The sequence below is a fragment of the Gorilla gorilla genome, chromosome 6 (genome assembly GCF_029281585.2).
Source record: "Gorilla gorilla gorilla isolate KB3781 chromosome 6, NHGRI_mGorGor1-v2.1_pri, whole genome shotgun sequence".
In the NCBI taxonomy this organism is placed as follows: domain Eukaryota; kingdom Metazoa; phylum Chordata; class Mammalia; order Primates; family Hominidae; genus Gorilla; species Gorilla gorilla.
The window spans coordinates 159,272,923-159,286,245 of record NC_073230.2 but is presented as its reverse complement, the minus strand read 5'-3'; the positions used below and the strand labels follow the sequence as shown (position 1 = coordinate 159,286,245).

Genomic DNA, 13,323 nt, shown 5'->3' with positions numbered 1-13,323 from the left:
ACTGTTACACCAGATGCACATAGTGCAAAAACACAAGAAACATTAAAAAGCAAGGGAACATAGTATCTCCAAAGGAACGCAATAATTCTCTAGTAACAGATCCCAGAGAAAAGAAAATATTGGAATGCTTGAAGAGGAATTCAAAATAATGATCTTAAGGAACATCAACAATATAAAAGAGAACAGAGATTGACAATACAAAGAAATCAGAAAAAACAATTCATGATCTGAATGAGAAATTCGATAAAGAGATAGATATTATAAAAAAAAGGAACCAAATGGAAATCCTGGACCTGAATAATTCAATGAACAAAATTAAAAAATATAACCAAGAGCTTCAAAAATAGACTAGATCAAGCAGAAGAAAGAATTTCTGAACTTGAAAGCAGGTCTTTTAAAATAATTCAGTCTGGATAAAAAAAAACTTTTTTAAGAATAAAGAAAGCTATATGACATATGGGACACCATAAAGTAAACAAATACTTGAATTTTGAGAGTTCCAGAAAGATACAAGATGGGAAAAGTCACAGAAAATCTATGTAATAAATAATAGCTGAAAACTTCCAAAGTATTGTGAGAGATATAGACATTCAGACACAGGAAATTCAAGATTCTCAAATAGATTCAATCCAAAAACATCTTCTCTGAAACATATTGTAGTCAAATTGTCAAAAGTCAAAGACAAAGAAAGAATTCTAAAAACAGCAAGAGAAAAGTCTCAAGTCACATATAAAGGAATCTCCATCAGACTAACACCATGTTTTATTAGCAGAAACCTTGCAGGTCAGGAGAGAATGGGATGATATATTCAAAGTACTGGAAAAAAAATTTTTTTGGCCAAGAATACTATACCCAGCAACACTATCCTTCAGAAATGAGGAAGAAATAAAGCCTTTCCCATACAAACAAAAACTGAGGTAATCTATTACCACTGGACCAACCCTACAAGAAATGCTTAATGGAGTCCTACATCTGAAAGTGAAAGGACAGTATCTACCACCGTGAAAATGCACAAAGTACAAAACTCATTGGTAGAGCAGATATACAAATGAGAATGAGAAAGGAATCAAATGTTATTACTATAGAAAACCACCAAATTTCAAGGATAAACAATAAGAGTAAAATAAAGGAACAATGTGTCAGGCCTCTGAGCTCAAGCTAAGCCATCGTATCTCCTGTTACATGCACGTATACATCCAGATGGCCTGAAGTAACTGAAGATCCACAAAAGAAGTGAAAATAGCCTTAACTGATGACATTGCACCATTGTGATTTGTTTCTGCCCCACCCTAACTGATCAATGTACTTTGTAATCTCCCCACCCTTAAGAAGGTTCTTTGTAATCTCCCCACTCTTAAGAAGTTTCTTTGTAATTCTCCCCACCCTTGAGAATGTACTTTGTGAAATCCACCCCATGCCCACAAAACATTGCTCCTAACTCCACCGCCTATCCCAAAACCTATAAGAACTAATGATAATCCCACCACCCTTTGCTGACTCCTTTTTTGGACCCAGCCCACCTGCACCCAGGTGAAATAAACAGCCTTGTTGCTCACACAAAGCCTGTTGGTGGACTCTCTTCACATGGACATATGAGACAAAATGGATATACAAAACAATCCAAAAACAACAGAATGACAGGAGTAAGTTCATCTATCAATAACAACCTTAAATGTAAATGGATTAAATTCACCAATTTAAAGCAACACAATGACAGGAGTAAGTTCATCTATCAGTAACAACCTTAAATGTAAATGGATTAAATTCACCAATTTAAAGGTATAGACTGGCTGAATGGAATATAAAACAAGACCTAACTATATGCTGCTTACAAGAAATTCGCTTCCTCTGTAAAGCACATAGAATGAGAGTGAAGGGATTAAAAAAAAGGTATCCCACACAAACAGAAACCAAAAACATGCAGGAGTAGCTATATTTACATCAGACAAAATAGACTTTAAATAAAAAACATAAAGACACAAAGAAGGTTATTATATAATGATAGATCAACTGAGCAAGAGAGTATAATAACTATAAATGTATGTGCACCTAATACAGACAGGTAAAGCAAATATTATTAGGGCTAAAGAGAGAGATAGACCCCAATACAATAATAGGTGGAGACTTTAATACCCCAGTTTCAACATTGGACACATAATCTAGATAGGAAATTAATGAAGAAACATAGGACTTAATCTACACCACAGATCATGTGGACTTAACAGATGTTTACTGAACATTTCCTCCAACAGCTACACAATGCACTTTCTTCTTATAAGCACATAGAGAATTCTCCAGGCTAGACCATCTGTTATGTCAGCATTATCCTGATATGGTTTGAGCATATAATTTATTAGCTCCAATGGTGCTTAAGGTATCAGTAGCCAATATGGGATATTGTGTGGAGCCTTTGGCAGGCCCTTATAGATAACTCACAGTACAAACCCTAAAGATTTTGGAGCAAAGCCCTGCTATTGTCTATGAATAACTAGTCACCTTTTGAGAAACAGCTTTTGGCCTGCCACTGGGCCTTAGTAGACACTGAACACTTAGCCATGGGCCACCAAGTTGACGTGCAACCTGAGTATATAGTAAAGTTGGGTGTGCACGGAAGGACTCCATCATCCAATGGAAGTGGTATATATGAGATTGGGCCTAAGTAGTCCCTAAATGCACAAGTTACATGAAAAAGTAGCCCAAATGCCCATGATACCTACTCCTGCTATACTGCCTTCTCTCTCCCAATCTGCACTCATGACCTCATAGGGGAGTTTCCTACAATGAATTGACAGAGGAAGAGAAAACTCAGAGCTGGTTTACAGATAGTTCTGCACAATATGGAGGCACTACCCAAAGTGGACAGCTTCATCACTATAGCACCAATCTGGGACATTTCTGAAGGACAGTAGTCAAGGAAAATCCTCCCAATGGGCAGAACTTTAAGTAGTGTACCTGGTTGTTCATTCTGTTTGAAAGGAGATATGGCAAGATATAATTATATACCAATTCATGGGCTGTGACCAATGGTTTGGCTGGATGGTCAAGGACCTAGAAGAAACATGATTAGAAAATTGGTAACAAGGAAGTCTTGGGAAGAAGTATGTGGGTAGACTTCTCAGAATGGGTGAAAAACATGAAGAAAACATGAAGACATTTAGTCCCATATGAATGCTTACCAAAGGGTGACTTCAGCAGAGGAAGATTTTATTAAAATAATCATCAAATGGATAAAATGACCCATTCTGTGGATCCCAGTCAGCCTCTTCCCCCAGCCACCCCTGACATCATCCAATATGCTCATGAACAAAGTGGCCATGATGGCAGAGGTGGAGATTATACATGGGCCCAGCAACATGGTCTTCCATTCACTAAGGCCAATCTGGCTATGGCCACCACTGAGTGCCCAGTCTACTAGCAGCAGAGGCCAATACCAAGTCCCTGATATGGCATCATTCCCCAGGGTTATCAGCAAGCTACCTATGGCAGATTGATTTCATTGGACCACTTCAGTCATGAAAGAGGGAGTGTTTTGTTCTTATCAAAATAGACACTTACTCTGAATATGGATTTGCCTTCCCTGCACACAATGCTTTTGCCGAAAGTACAATCCTTGGGCTTACATAATGCCTTACCTATTGCCATGATTTTCCATACAGGCTTACTTCACGGGAACTCACTCCAAGGAACTCACTTCACAGCAAATAGTGAGGCAATGGGCCCATGTTCATGGAATTCACTGGTCTTACCATGTTCCCTGCTATCCTGAAGGAGCTGAATTGATAGAAAAGCAGAATGGCCTTCTGAAGATTCAGTTATAGCACCAGCTACATGACAATACCACCTTGTAGGACTGGGGCGAGGTTCTCCAGGAGGCTCTATATGCTCTGGATCAGCATCCAATATATGATGCTGTTTCTCCCATAGCCAAGATTCATGGATCCAGGAATCAAGGGGTAGAAACAGGAGTGGTACCACTCACTGTTACTCCTAGTGACCCACTAGCAACATTTTTGCTTCACGTCCTCAAGGCCTTATGCTGGCCTAGAGGTCTTAGTTCCAAAAAAAGAAATGCTTCCACTTGGAGATACAACAATGACTCCATTGAACTAGAAGTTAAGAATGCCACCTGGCCACTTTGGGCTCCTCATGCCTCTCAATCAACATCAAGAAGGGAGTTTTGGTATTGGGTGGGGTGATTGATCCTCACTACCAAGGGGAAATTGGACTACTACTCTACAATGGAGGTAAGAAAGAATATGGAATACAGGAAATCCCTTAGGGCATCTCTTAGTGTAGCCATGTCCTGTGATTAAAGTCAATGGAAAATTACAACAACCCAATCCAGGCAGGGCTACTAATAACTCAGATTTTTAAGGAATAAAGGTCTGGGTCACCCTCCACCTCCCCAGATAAAGAACCACAACCAGCTGAGCTCATTGATGATGGTAAAGGGAAAACAGCATGGGTGGTAAAAGGAGGTAGTTATCAATACCAGTTATGACCACATGACTAGTTACAGGAATGAGGATTATAATTGTTATGAGTATTTCCTCCTTACTTTGTAATGAATGTATGTGTGTAAAATATCTCTGTTTTCTTCCCTCTCTTATCCCTCTAACATGTAACAAAAGATGTATTGATTTTATATTATAATATTTAAGTATGGTTAACTTTACATCATAGTACTTAAGTTACAGGATATCAAAGAGAAGGATAAAAAGACTTTATTTCTTTTTCTGGAGAAGGAATTAGTGCATATCAGTTGTATGCAGGACAGTTGTATCATGTTAGATGGATTTATGACCTTGTTATTGTCTTTAATTGGGAGATTAAGTGTCGTTTAAGGAGAAGTGTATGGATTCCAGATGGATAAGGTGAGGACATGTGCTGGTTAATTTTGTGAGTCAATTTGTCTGGGTCATGGAGCCTAGATAGTTAGGCAAACATTATTCCGAATGTTTCTGTGAGGGTGTTTTGCAATAAGATTTACATTAAAATCAGTGGACTCTGAGTAAAGCAGATTGCCCTCACTCGTGGGGGTGGGCCTCATCCAATCAGTTGAAGACCCGATTAGAATAAAAGGCTTACCTGCCCCAAGCAAGAAGGAATCATTTGGCAGATGGCCTTTGGACTTCATCTGCCACATTGGCTCTTCCTGGTTCTACAGCAGGTTGCCTTTGGACCTAAACTGCAATTCTTTCCTGAGTCTCCAGCCTGCTAGCCTCCCCTATCAGATTTTGGTCTCACCAAGCCTCCACAATCATGAAGGCCAATTCCTCAAATAAGTATCTTACACATACACACACACACACACACACACACACACACACACACACACACACCATTCATTCTGTTTCTCTAGAGAACCCTGGCTAACACACATGGGAAAGGTGCTAAAGTGCTCAGTGCCTTACATCTGAGCAAGACAGAAGTGGTGAGGAGGTGAAGGAGCCAGGCGTATGGCTCTCTGAAGAAAGAGTGTTGCAGGCAGAGGGAGCAGCAAGTTCAAAGGCCAGGGCCTGTTGGGGAAGGAACAGGGAAGGCAGTGCAGCTGGAGTGGAGAGTGGCTGAATGCAGCTCAAAGAACTGCCCATGAGCAAGGTGGAGCCTGTGGGGCTTGCTGGGGCTTTGGCCTCAGGATGTCTGCATCTCTTCAGACCTTAATCTCATCAGACCTTCAAGATCTTGCCAATCTGACAGGGGTAAAACAGTATTTCACGAATGTTTTCAGCTGTCAGAGTTTACATTTTACATTTTTTCATGTGCTTGTTGGTTATTTGGACTGGCCCTTCTGTGAATTTTTAGTTAATATTCTTTTCCCAGTTGTCCCTATGGATATTTAGTATAATTTATTGCTTTGTAGAAATGATGTATATGTTCTGGTTACTAAACGTTTGTTGATTCTACACATCTCATAGATCTTTTCACAGTCTGTGGCCTATTTTTAGGTTTCTAAATATGTCTTTTGTCATACACACAAAAACACTAAATTTTAATCCACTCTTATCAACCCTTTCTTTCATAATTTAAGCATTGTTGCTGGGAACAGGCCCCAAGCCTGTCCATAAACAGGCCATGAGAAACTGGCCATAAACAAGATCTCTGCAGCACTGTGACATGCTCATGATGGTTATGACACACACGCTGGAGGTTGCTGGTTTACCTGAATGAGGGCGAGGGAACACCTGGCCCACCCAGGGCAGAAAATCGCTCAAGGTGTTCCTAAACCACAAACAATGGCATGAGCAATCTGTGCCTTAAGGACATGTTCCTGCTGCAGATAACAAGCCAGAGCCTATCCCTTTGTTCTCCTTAAGGAATACTTTTAGTTAATCTATAAACTGCAGAAAAGATATTTATCACGGGATTACTGTCAATAAATAGGTGGGTGAAACTCTGTTCGAGGCTCTCAGCTGTGAAGGCTGTCAGCCCCCTGATCCCACTCTGCACTCTGTTTCTGTGCCTGTGTCTTCATTCCTCTAGCACCACTGGGTTGGGGTCTCCACGACTGAGCTGGTCTCAGCACATTGCGCATTTTTTAATTTAAAAATTCTGTTTTTATCATGATATCAAAGAGATATTCTTTATTTTCTTCTAAATATTTCTTACACAATTTAGAACTTTAATCTCTCTGGAATTTGCTTTTGTGTATAGTATGAGGTAGGCAACTAATTTTATCATTTTTCCATATTGAAAAAAATGACACTGTTGATTGGCTAAACAAACTAATCCCCTTCTCTTTTACACATCACCCACTATAAATGCTGGAGAGGGGGATCTAAGTACTTTCTGTTGTAGACAGAATAGTCACCCAAGGTGTCCACATGCTAATCCCTAGAATCTGTGGCTGTGTTACTTTACATGGTAAAAGGGGCCTTGCCAATGTTATTAAGAATTTTGAGACAGATAATCTTGGATCATCCAGGTGGGCTCAGTGGTCTGTAGGAGGGTCCTTATAACAGGGATGCAGGAAAGTCAGAGTGAGAAGGAGACATGAGGACAGAGGCAGAGGTCACAGAGACAGAGGGACTTGAAGATGCCACATTGCTAGCTTTAAAGACGGAGGAAGGAGCAGGAGCCAGGAGTCGAGGGGATGCAGGTGGCTTCTAGAAGCTGGAAAAGGTGATGAAATGGATTATTCCATAGAACCTGCAGAAGGACCATATTCCTGCCCAGAAAACCTTGATTTCAGGACTTTTGACCTCCAGAACTGTAAAATAAATTGGTGGGGTTTTAGCCACTAAGTTTCTGGCAATTTGTTACAGCAGCAATAGGAAACTAATACACTCTGTCTCCCAGCTTCCCTTCTAACTAGGGTTGTCTATGTGACCCAGCTCTACCAGATGACAGTTACATGAAAGTCTGCTTGGAACTTCTGGGAATATTAGTACTATTTCCTTGGTGATAGAGACAGACTCAAGTAGACAGCTCCTGTTGTCATCTCCTCCCCCTTCTTTCATGGGATTGAAGTGTGATATCTGGAATTGTGGCAGATAGTATGGGGCTATAAGGTCACAAATATTAAAACAAAAAGTCAACCTGTGCCACCAAGCAGAAAGATAAAAGGCACCTGGATTTCTGCTGCTGTCACTGAGCTCCCAGAATATCCCGGAGACCAACTCTTTGTTAAATGAGCACTTAATATTCTGATGATTTAAGAGCTTGTTAATCAAAGTGCAATTCAGAGTAGCAACATCGCCAAGAACTGGGATCTCATTAGAACTGCAGAATCAGACCCTGCCCCAAATGTACTGAATCAGAATCCACAATTTAACAAGACCCAGGTTATCCTCGTGTGCATTCAAATTTAACAAGCTCTGGTTTAAGCCACCTTTAGTTAAAAATGAGCATTCCTAAATGATCCTACATGAAGAGCCAAGCTTCCCAGCACCATTTACTAAATAGTCCATGCTTCCTCCAATGATTCTATCAGACGCCAAGTGCCCGTAGGTCCACAGTTCTATCCCTAGGTTCTCTGTTTTGTCCATTGGACTTTTAGTGTATTCCTGAACCAGAACATCTTCATTTCTAAATGCCAATATTACTTAACTTGTGTAACTTTAGTATAACTTTAAAATAAGTCTTAGTTAACTGACTGAGCAACTCCCAACACCTTGCTATTATTCCAAACTGTCTTGGCTCCTCTCAGCTCTTTAATCTGGTATAGGACTTTTAAAATCAGCTGTCAATTTCTTTAAGTCCTACTGAAATGCTGAATGCCATTGCATTGCATTTATAGCTTTGTTGTTGTCTTTCCCTCCATTTTTTGTTGTCTTTTCCTCCATTCTTTTTTGTTGACCAGTTTTTTGTTTTTTTGTTTTTTGTTTTTGAGATGGAATTTCGCTCTTGTTGCCCAGGCTGAAGTGCAATGGCACGATCTTGGCCCACTGCAACCTCCATCTCCTGGGTTCAAGCGATTCTCCTGCCTCAGCCTCCCGAGTAGCTGGGATTACAGGCATACGCCACCACACCTGGCTAATTTTGTATTTTTAATGGAGATGGGGTTTCTCCATGTTGGTCAGGCTGGTCTCGAACTCCCAACCTCAGGTGATCCACCCGCCTCAGCCTCCCAAAGTGCTGGGATTACAGGCGTGAACCACTGCGCCCGGCCTGTTGACCAGTTTTAAATATGTTCTAATTTCAATTATGATTTCTTTTTGACCCAAAGGTAAGTGATTACTAAATTTAAAAATGTATTGAGACATCTACCACCTTTTTATTTCAAATGCTGCATTGTGGCCAGAGAACAATGTCTGTATAAACTATTTGTCATTGGTTGAGATTTGCTTTTTTGCTCAGTGAAATTTTTGTAAGTGTTCCTGTAGGCTCAAAAAGAACGTGCAGCCTGTTACTGTGGTACCTTCCACAATCAAGGCCTCATCTCTCCACTGACACCTTAGCTACAGCTTCCCAGATAGTCCAGCACACCCTTGCCTGCACCCCATCCTCCTGTCTGCCTGGAACGTTCCTACCCATTCTCCATCACTTAGCCCAAGGACTCTGAGGCTCCTTGTCAAGCCTTTCCTGACTTTTCCAGATTGAACTGGTCATCAGCTCCTCTTTGGACTTCTGCAGTAATATTAACACTGCTCCCCTGTTTCCACCCTTCTCCAGCTGTCTATTGTCCATCAATAGCCACAGTTCTCCTCTCCTGTTAAAACAAGAGACAGGTAATGTCACACTTCATTCTAAACCTCCCCCAACCCCCAGTGACTCTCCACCCATTCAAAGTAAAAGACAAAGCCTTTATAGTGGTCACGAGACCCTACCTTGTGCCCAGCTGCCCTCTGACCTCATCTCCCACCCCCTTCCCCTCACATTGTGTGCCATAGTCACATCAGCCTGCGCTGTACTTCAAACATGCTTGCTGTTCATCTGAACTGGGGCATTGTCCCTTGCAGACATGTGTAAGACATGTGCCTGAGCACTTCCCTTAGGTCTCTATCACACTGTCCCCTTGGTACAGGAGGCCCTCTCCAGCCTCCACCCGCTATTAAAGAGCTGTCCATGCCTCTGTGCCCCACTGACACCCCCGCCCCATACCTAGCACCCGCCACTGCCACCCTAAGAGCTGTCCACCCCTCTATGCCCCACGGGCACCCCCACCCCATACCCAGCACCCACCACTGCCACCCTAAGAGTCGTGACTCCTCTGTGCCCCCCACCCCGTACCCAACACCCACTACTGCCACCCTTCACATCTGCATTTAGTTGCTTAGTGCTTTTTAGTCTGCCACCACTACAGGTGAGTTCCATGAGAATAAGGACTTGCTCTGTTTTTCTCACCACTGTATCTACAACATAAAGAAAGTATCTGATAAATACTTGTTTCTGAGTTGATGGTTATTGACTTGAAGAACAAGCAAAATGCAGCAGATATGCCGAAGAAAGTGAAGAGTGGGAAAGCCCTTTTTCTGTGCAGCGATTTGGTGGTTCATACCTTTTCAAAAAATGGGGTCTGTGGCACTCAGGGGAGAGGCTGCACTGCAGGGAATGACCCAGGGAGGTAGTTAAGGCAGTGGCAGGCCCCACTTTTGAAAAGGGCGAGGCAAAGCCCACAAGGGCCTTGGCAGAGGCCTCTCTCTGGAATCATCTGGATGGCTGCATGGCACGGGGCAGAGCCCACTGCAGCCTCAAACACCTCAGAACCTCAGAACCGGTCCACCAGGGGAAAAATATTTCCGGTGGGTTCAAACCTAATCAGCACCAGGGATCTTCTAAGAGCATCTTTCACCCAGATACACCCTATGGAGAGAAGCTCTCGCACTAATGCCCTATCTCCTCTCTCTCCTCAATCTTCTTCATAACGTTGATTCTATCTGATATTATTTATATTTTATAATTATTTATTAATTTTATTTTTCAATGTCTAAATGTTCTCTGTACTACCCTTGGTACAAAGCTCCATAACAGCATGTGCTGAAACTCCAAACATGCCTGTTTTGTTCTGTGTCCCCAGGCCCTAACATTGTGCCTGGCATGTAGTATATGCCCAATACGTGGAGGTAAAGGAATGAACGATCACAGGAGAGACAGAAATGTGAAAAAAAGAAGAAAAACGGTTTTTAGAACTGAGAGGGAGGCCGGGCACAGTGGCTCACGCCTGTAACCCCAACACTTTCAGAGGCCAAGGCAGGTAGATCCCGCGAGATCAGGAGTTTGAGACCAGCCTGGTCAACATGATGAAATCCCCGTCTTTATTAAAAGTACAAAAATTAGCCGGGCATGGTGGTGGGTGCCTGTAGTTCCACTCGCATACACACACACACACACACACACACACACACATATATACACACATATATACACATATATACATATATACATACACACACACATATATATGCAAGTGAAGTGAGATGTCTCTGCAAATTAATTTAAGAAAAAAAGACACTAGTGAGAAAACAGCAAGCTGAAGGAAGCAGAGGCCTCCCACAGGTCTGAAGAAGAAAGAAATTTCTTTCCCAATTAAGCGACACAGCCTTGCATGGTTCCCCAGCAGAGTACGACCAAACCGAAGAGTCTTGGCTGGACTCCTGCCTGCAGCTCCACATGATGTCAGGACCTACATACACACACCCACACACACACCCACGCATACACACACGCACACACACATGCACACTCCTACCACACATACAGCTTCCCAGCCAGTAGCACTTCACCCCAACATGTAGAAAGTGCACTTAAGGACAAAAAGGTACCCAAACTCACCCTCACTCACGCTCTGCCAGCCCACATTTCCCTCTGCTCAATTTCCCAGGCCACTCTGGAGACCCCAGCAGAGCAACTGAGAGAAAAAGAGAGTGTTCTTCCTATAATTCACTGAAGACTGTAAAGGCAGCCTCCGCCTCCTTCTCAGGAAACAGCCCAAGGCAAACGTGGACTCAGGCATCTGAGCACAGCGTCCAGCCATGCGGGGCTTCATCCCACATCTAATCGCAGTTCCCACTTACAGAGCAGGGTGGTCGGAGATACCTCCAGAGCCCAGCGTAGGGAAGACCTTAGACCCAGCCCAGCAGGGCAACCATCAAGAGGAAGGGAAGAGGTTAACTGCTGAGGACCAGGTTGGCTGAAATGTAGGTGAAATCAGAAATATTGCTCTTGGTAAGGTCTTGACCCCTCCAATGCCCAGTTCACAGAATCCTAACTGTGCAAGGGGCAGGAAAGATCAGAAAAGCAGACGTGGAAAAATCAGCATCCCCCACCCCCTGCTTTGCGGGAGGAGCTCCGCTGACTTCCTCCTGGGGGCTGCTCTGCGGCACTATCTAGCTTCACGGGGCATCTGACAGGCTCCTTCCGCCTGCTTCTTCCTCCCTTCTGCGAGTCTCAGCCCTCCTCCTCTTCAGGGCTCACACCCACTCCCCGACACGCCTTCTTTTAGGACAGCCACTCTCATAGATGTCTGGGAATGTGCCTCTGTCCCCATCCTGCCGAATCTACTCCCCAGCAGGCTGGGGAGACACGCTTTGGACCAGGAGGAAAGCTTCTCAGGGTCCCTGCGATTCAACCCCACAGGCAGCCTCCTCTCCCATGGCTGAGCAGGCTGCCTTCCCGGTGCCAAGCCCATCCTCCCCCACAGCCATGCACCAGCGCACACACATCTACACACGTGTGCATATGTCACACATGCACTGCGGTCGTGTCCCATGGCGTCCCACAGTCTCCGAGGCTACGCAATCCACCTGGCTCTATCCCTCCATCTCTCACCTGGGTGGAAGCAGCTGCTGGTCCCCCAGGGCACAGGATGTGAGGAAGGCGAGGAGGGTGAGGGGAGAATGGCCGGAGAGCGACCCTCTTCCCAGGCCCTGGTCTTCCTGGCAGGAGGGTTTCGGGTGTTTCTGCAAAGGAAGAGATTTCTAGAAATAGCCTTCACATCCACAGAGGCATAAATGCAGTTGGAGAGGAAGTTCCCTGTGCAGGCCACAGGCTCAGAACCTCAAGAGCCGTCGGGGCTCAGGGAGGAGCCAGCATCGGGGACACACGCACCTTCCCTGGGTGCTGAGCGCCTTGTGGGGTCACAACACAGCAGAAACTGAGGAGCCCGGCCCGTCCCGCAGCTGCAGACTGAGAGGAGGGAGGAGAAATGACAGCAGAGGCTTGGCCAGGGGCTGGGGCGCTGGGGCCGGTGCCAGGCTGAGCTTTCAGAAGGGCTGCAAGAACAGGGGCTTGGATAGGGCAGGAAAAGGACGTCAAGCCAGTTCCTGTTCCTGAGAGGACAGAGATTGTGGCGCCGCTACAAGCTCTGAGCAAAGCCAGCTCCGGGCCTCTGCGTGCCCTTAAGTGGCCTTTAGGACTTCCTCTAAACAAGTCCTTCCTCGCTTCCCTTCCCTTCCCTAAAACCCACAACCCGGGGAACTCCGAGCCTGACAGACCAACACTGCTTCTCAGGGAATGAATGCTTTTCCCCAGCTTGCAAAACGTGAAATGCTAGACTTCGATGCTTTCAAATATTTCACAAAATGAAATCCCTTTTGTAAAAGAACATGGTGTCCAAATTCCCTGGTCTCTACTTCATAAGGAAGTCAAACACGAAGGAAGACTTCTTAAAAAATGTTTACAAGGGTAAAAATGATGGAACATTAATAGTACCATCCTAACCATTTCTAAGTGTATAGCCCACAGTAGAAAGTACATTCACATGGTTGTGTGCCAGATCTGCAGGACTTTTCATCCTGCAGCACCCAAACTCTCCCCATTACACCCCAACTCACCTCCCCGAACCCCAGCCCGGGTAACCACCGTTCTACTTTCCGTTTCTATGATTTTTTTTTTTTTTTTTTGAGACAGAGTCTTGCTCTATCGCCCAGGCTGGAGTGCAAT

General features: G+C 44.1%; 1 protein-coding gene across 1 annotated transcript in view; it reads right to left on the bottom strand.

Moving 5' to 3' along the window:
* The window catches only part of GIMAP8 (GTPase, IMAP family member 8), a 28,398-nt gene extending 15,548 nt beyond the window's left edge, over nt 1-12,850 (bottom strand). The window contains exons 1-2 of the mRNA XM_019031826.2: nt 12,490-12,850; nt 12,211-12,341 (exon numbers count right to left, since the gene is read on the bottom strand). The gene's annotated coding sequence lies outside the window, so the exon portion shown is untranslated. The remainder of the gene's footprint in view (nt 1-12,210; nt 12,342-12,489) is intronic.
* Nucleotides 12,851-13,323: the final 473 nt, after the last annotated feature.